Here is a 6,824-nt window from a genome sequence, read left to right on the forward strand (position 1 = left end):
TTTTGCTACTAAACTGCTGAACATGAACTTTTTTGATGGAGATGAACCCATCACAGTGAAACCCTTCTGCAGGGAGAGAAAACTTCTCCAGTCCAAGGCAGTTAAGCCAAGTCTTGCTTAAGATGAGGGAGAAACAAGTTTAAGCTCTTGTTTCCATTTCCAGAGAAGGATTTAAGCTTTGGGTTCTTCTATGCCAGGGGATATGGAGCCACCAAATGGTTCCTTGGGAGAAGGCTGCTTCAGCCTCCCCTGTCTGCAGTTACGTCAACATCTCTGAACTAACCTGAACTGCAGAAACGGGAAAACCGGGAAGATAAATCCCTGGAGCAACAATCGTATTTCAATAGGATATACAGGAGACCTGAACTCACATCCTAACTTTCCATCCAGAGCAAGCATCTTGAACAACGTCTGGCTGATTTTTTATCCTTTCCCACATATTTTTTACTATGCCTTGTGGCCCAGTAAAATACAGCAAACTCGTTAGCATTAATTTCATTCACTGTGTGTTCTGCTGGATGGCAAACATGCTGAAGTTTACCTAGCAAATATCTCATACATCATTTAATGTTTTCTACATGAGCTTCTAATAAAGTGTTTACTCATGATGGTGAATTCCTAGAGAACTATAAATACTGTCAGTCAGCTATGCTAGAGTCTAACATCTTATTAATTGCCATTCAATCTTTAAGTTCATTTTCTCACTTTATATTAAATTTTTAAACAATTGAAATTCTACTCATGTGTGATCACTCTGTCCATAAAACAATTTATCGTCTTGGTCTATATGGCAAGTAATAATCAAATTTTAGTAGTTGTATCCATTGCATGACTCATAAGGGACTAAGCAACTCCTATCAGTCCTGAAATTTCCAGCAGTCTGACTTAAAAATTAGTGTTCACATCTGTTGTTATTACTCGTCTTTCATCTGACCTAAGAATTTGGTGACACTTTGGTCTAACTTAAGGCCTAAATTCATTGCTTCATGTCCCACCTGGGGAACTTCAGTAACATCAGGTTGTTACTGCATGAAGATTATGAACTTTCTGAATCAAAATAATGAAAAAGTCCAATTTACCTTGAACATGGCACAGTACTTTTCAGGAGAACATTTCACAGCTGTCTTGCATTTAAATATAATTTTTAAGAGAAAAAAATAACAAATCACAGAGAGCACATTTTCCTAGTAAATGCTACAATAACAGGAACTAGGTAAACATTGGCACTGATAGAGCTCACTCTAATGTGACTGGCCACAATAAAATAAATTGCTCGCTGGATTGCTTGTTGGCAAGTGGCTCCTTCCACCCCGGCATGGTGCAAAAGTGCCACGGGGAGGCAGGAAGTGTTAGAACAGACTTGTAACCACACATTGATCCACAGCAGCCCGTTCAGGAAGGAGTCCCTGGCTGGCAGCACTGCTCTGAGACCAGTAATCACCAACACGCACAGCACCCATACAAAACGTCATCATCTGGAAAGGGGTAAACTGACCCCTACTTCGTCAGCGTGTGGGGTCAGTCGTCGCCCTTGCTGATATCAGATTTAACCCTGGGAACCCTGGGAATTTGTTTTTGAAGGAAAAGGCTTTGCTGCTAGTGCAGAATGCCCTGACTCTGCTCCGGGTCCCTGCAGGCTGCCAGACAGCACCTTAGCAAACACCCTTAACCCAAGCGCCTGAAGTGCCTTCTACCCAAACCAGCCTATAATCCCTACAAACCTCAGCGAGGTGCAAGAACCACAGAACTGCTTTCTGGTGCCCAGCTTCTCGCCCGAAGGAAAAAAACAGATGCTGCATCATAAAAAGCACTAGCACCCAGAGGCAGATTTGAAGCTGCTTTGTGTGTTCAGATACTTGCTTTTTCAATCTGTGGGAAAGCAAATGGTCAAAATTTAAACTGAACATGACAAATTCTTGTTAAAAAATTTGTTTTGAAGGCACAGAAATGCTTTTCATTAAGACTAAGATGGGTACTAAAAAAAAAAAAAAAAAACCCACACCCTAATGATTCCTTCACGTTAACATCTAATGTTATTGCTGGATCTCTCTCACACCTTTGTTGCGGTTCCCTATAAGGCTCTTCACTGAGTCACTGTGAATCCTCCAGCCACTGACTCCCAGCTCCCAGTGCTGGTAGCAAGTAAAGAGAAAAGGTTTTGAAGAGCAGGCCCACCCAGCTGAGAGCAAACAGAATAATATAGGAAAAGGAAAAGGAGAAAGCTCAAATCAATAGAGAACCAAGGATTAAAAGGATCAGTGGAAGAGAACAGGGCACAAACCACTCATCTCACTGTCTGCTCGGTTGCATATATAGATATATCAAGCGCTGTGTGGAATATTTTTATGCAGGTAAAGAAATACCTAGAGGTCACACCACCGAACTCCGCACCTGCATGCGCACGGAGGTGCCACGCAATCAGACGGGCAGTGCGGTGTCTGTGTGGGGATGCAGCTGCACCAAAGGGAGAGGAAAAAGCCAAGTCTGCGATCCCTGCTGTCATGTTTGCCACCCTTGCTGAACACTCCAGTGTGGATCTTGGCATCTTTTTAGCACATTCCATTGGACAGCACAAAATACCTTGGCTGGATTAGCTCAAATTAGACTGGGTCAAAATTTTACCAGAAAGAGCAAAATTAAAAAAGAAATGTCAGAACAAGCTGATTCACTCCAAAAAGGCATTGGGCCCAAGATCCAATTAAAACTCTTTCAGAAATTTTAGGTAAGAACTAATCATATATTTGCACCCAGCTTGCTATTAAAACAGATTATTTGAAGCCACAAAACATTATTAGGTATAGATTTGTCTGTCTACCCTTAATACAACTGATGAAACTATTAAAATAGAACTACAAACTTCTTTAAAATTCCTGATGCTATAGCCTTAGCTTTAAAGCTAGATGTGTATTAAGGAGAGCAAATCAATTGCTATTTATTACAAATACATTCATGCATTGATACTGCAATGAACAAATCAATGCAATTGCTGTATTTGTATGCCAGAGGCCTCAAGGAAAGTCATTTACAAGAAGCTGTGGTAGACAGTGATAGAAGAAGGGATGAAGAAGTAGTTTGAATGGTATAAAGTCACAGGCTGCCTGTTAAATATCTCTGTAGCGACTTATAGCAGCAGGGACTGACAAATTTCCCAGGGGAAAATGTATTTAAGAGCAGAGAAGATTTAAGGTTTATCTGAACGTAGATGAGAGAGCATGACAGTAAATACAAATAAAAAATGGATGATGACAAGTAAACCCACTTCTTCTATATTCTATATTGGAAAAAAAAAAAAAAAAAAAAAAAGAGCATAAATTATACGGCTTCAAAATAAGAGCATCACCTCCGGATGAAGAACTGCAGATCATTTAAGGTCAGGTCTGTAGAAACTTCTATTCAATACACTTACAGACAGGCTAAAAAAATACCTCCGTCCCCCAAATCCTTCTTCTACCCTCTACCCAACAGCACAGCACTAGAAACAGCACAGAGAGATTACAGCAAGTAATCTTAAAACTTACCCTGCATCTTATCTAACACTGACTCATCCCTATTGAGTTATTCAGCAGGTTGTGAGAAAAAAAATTGCCAACTAATTAAGGATCAGGGGAAAAACCCCACAGGAATAAGGGAAGTGACGGTGGCATAAAGTGACGGTGAAAAAGATGACAGCAAAACTGTGGTCACCTTTTTCATGCTTGAAGACAAAGAATTGGAAAGGTGACAGAGCCTTTACCAATTCTTTTTCAGGGCTCTAACTCCTCATGTTTTTTGGCCTTTGGAGTGGTTTTGGCACAAAACAGAAGTATTATAACTACAGTAAATATTTTCTACTTGCCAGTCCCTGAACAGCAGCCTGTTATTTTTTTTCTGCTTCTCAGAATCATGCAGCACCATGACCATGAAACAGCAGTCTCAGTGTTATCCTCCTGTCCTTTTCCTCCAGCCAAATACAGTTTTCCTTTTCACTCTTTATTCGGGATATTAACAGGATTTATTTTGCAGGCCTCCTGTGCAGCTAATTGGTATGGCTTAGATGCAGTTTTTGTTTTTATGTGCATGTTCTCATGCAGGATCAGCACCATCTCACACTCTGTTTCTTCCAGATATACTAACAGTGAAGATAAGCAAGTGACCCGCAAGTGTGGGAAGGTTGGACTAGATGATCTCTAGAGGTCCCTTCCAACCTTGAATATTCTGTGATTCTGTGACCCTTTCTTTTTGCCAAAGCCCCAGAAAGCCTCTATTTTCTTTTCTTCTGAAAAGTCTGAGCCAACTGCAGTCCCTCTCCAGAATGGTAAAGTCATCTTAAAAATTTCGAAATGTGACCTGCCCACACTCCCCATGCTACCAACAGCAGAAAAGCAGCTGCTCCACCAATGTTGATTTTTTGTGTGACAAACTAGGAGCTACACTGATCTGTGCAGACGTTTCCAGAAAATCTACAATACCTCCTTATCATCCACCTAAAATATCAAATCCCCGACTCTTGCTGCACCTTCTTAGCAACTCAGTCTGTCTGCTTGTCCCTCTGACAACTGAACCAGCAGCTTTTGCAGTAGTTTGGCATGAAACGTGCAGGGCTTCTGCAATACTGGGACTTGCGACCATCGCAAACCCTCTCTCTGCTGCATCCGCTTCCCACCTCTTCACAGGGCTGAGGAACTTGTGTTTCTTATTGCTGTTAACCAAGCAATAGAAATATCAGACAGTCCATACCTACAGGAACAAGATGAAACTAAATCAGATACAGTAATCGTAATAACAAAGTTGCTAAAGTTAAACAATTAAACACAGTTGGTTTTTTTTTCTTATTTAATAAATAATATCAAAAAGTGAACCTTTTTTTTTCTTTTACATTATTGGAAAAAAAAAAAAGAAAAAACAGTCTCTTCTCTAACTCCAGCAATTATACAAGCCATAATGAAACAGGTTTGGGTTTGGAGACCAGCTTTTTGGATGGACATTCGATATCCCGTTGAACTGGAGTCCAGTGCACAGAGCCTCAGAACTACTGATGACTTCTCCACTCCTGGGCTTGGTCTTTGTTGTTGTTCTGGTTCCATTGTTGACCTCACTGTTCTTTTGCCAAAATAGTAATAGCAATAAAAAAAATCAAACACCTTTTTCCCCATGTATAACATTGAAAAAAATCCACAAAACATGGCAAATTTTTTGCTCCAACATCTGATCAAATCATAACTGCCTTTACGCTATCACCATACCAACGTTCAATTCTATTTGTTGCATCAACAGTAGCATGGCATTTATCTTTAGCATTTAAAAAATGAAACCAGGTATTATATGCACATACGCACAGAGAGTACACTTGACAAAAACACTTTTATGTGGTTTACATTTCACTTTTATTTATTCCTCCAAACTGCCTATATTGCAGTTTTTTTTTTTTTTAATGAAATATGGAACTGAGCAATTAATTCTACAAAATTATGGTAAAAACTTGCTCAATTTTCTACCTTATTGCTAAGAAACTTTACAGGTGCACAGTTTGAAAAAATAACCCTTTTAAGACTGAATGTATACACATACTACAGGATTAACAAAAAAAAAAAGCAATTAGCATAGCACCTCCATTTGGGGCAAATGCAGTGCTGAACATAGACAAATGTTAACAAAGTTAGAACTGCTCATTTATTTTACAACGTTTTTATGAAGGGAAGAAATTGTTCAGTCCTAAAAGGGTTAAGTGGAAACCCTAATATACTTCTTTTTCTAGCAAAGCTGCCACTCAATCCCACAGTACAGTGCTTGAAAACAAACTCAAAAGTCTGGCACAGGAAAGGATACACATTTGTTCAGTACTCATAAACACAGCTGCTTTTGAAAGAAAGTAAATAATACGGTTAATAATTGAAGAGCATTTAGTTGCAAAATGGGACACCTCTACGGAGTCATTTAGTCTACAGTGGGTAGCTTACTGACAAGAGCTAATTAGTTTTGCTTGGCATTAATTTTATGTGTGTGAGGAATTCACAGATTTCTTTCTTTAGTTCATGCCTTTTCAGGTAACCATTCTGATTGTTTAAGTCCATGCAGTACAAAGGACAGAATATCTTATTAAAACACTTGTAGGAAGCCTTTAAGGGCAAAAAATTGGGAGAAAAAAAAGTCAGCAGCAGGTTATTGAAGACTACACTAGTGTTGAACTCTGAAATGCAGTTCCAAACAAAAAGAAAACAAGAGAAGGCATAGCTAAATTTGCGCACTTAATTTGCTTTTTCATCCTAAAGTTGGAACTAGAACAACAATCTGCACAGAGACTCATTTCTAGGTATACAGAATTAACAGCAGACTTAACAGCTAAACTTGAACAGTTATATAGTTTCATACTGAAACATTCTAAAAGTAGTTTAATCAAAACCTTTAGATATTGTTAATATCATGAAAATTGATTAACAGCTCACGAGGCCAATAAATGTAACAATATCACCCCACAGGAAAGGTTCAGGAAGATAATATATCTGAACAACCGGACATCTTAACAACAGGAAGGACCTGGAAGACCATTTCTGTCTACAAATTACCTACTGGCAACAAAGGAGCCACAAGCCCAAGAGAAAACACAGGGTTTAAAATGGTCTTTTAAGCAGAATTTAATAACCTATTTTTTTTCTTTCACCCTCCTAGGCTGTAGTGTGTAAAACAGCAGAAATTAGGCTAAGTAGTTAGATTCTTTACAAGTCAAGGAATATTGTAATATGCTCTACTGGGCAAACTTATTGCAAGAAAAGAAACTGAATACAAAAAGTATTTCATTTTATATGTAAAAAATTCAAAATAATGAATATAAAAGCAGGTGTCAAGTT

The sequence above is a fragment of the Nothoprocta perdicaria genome, unplaced genomic scaffold, assembly GCF_003342845.1.
Source record: "Nothoprocta perdicaria isolate Ctin4 unplaced genomic scaffold, notPer1 scaffold_2, whole genome shotgun sequence".
NCBI classification, from domain to species: domain Eukaryota; kingdom Metazoa; phylum Chordata; class Aves; order Tinamiformes; family Tinamidae; genus Nothoprocta; species Nothoprocta perdicaria.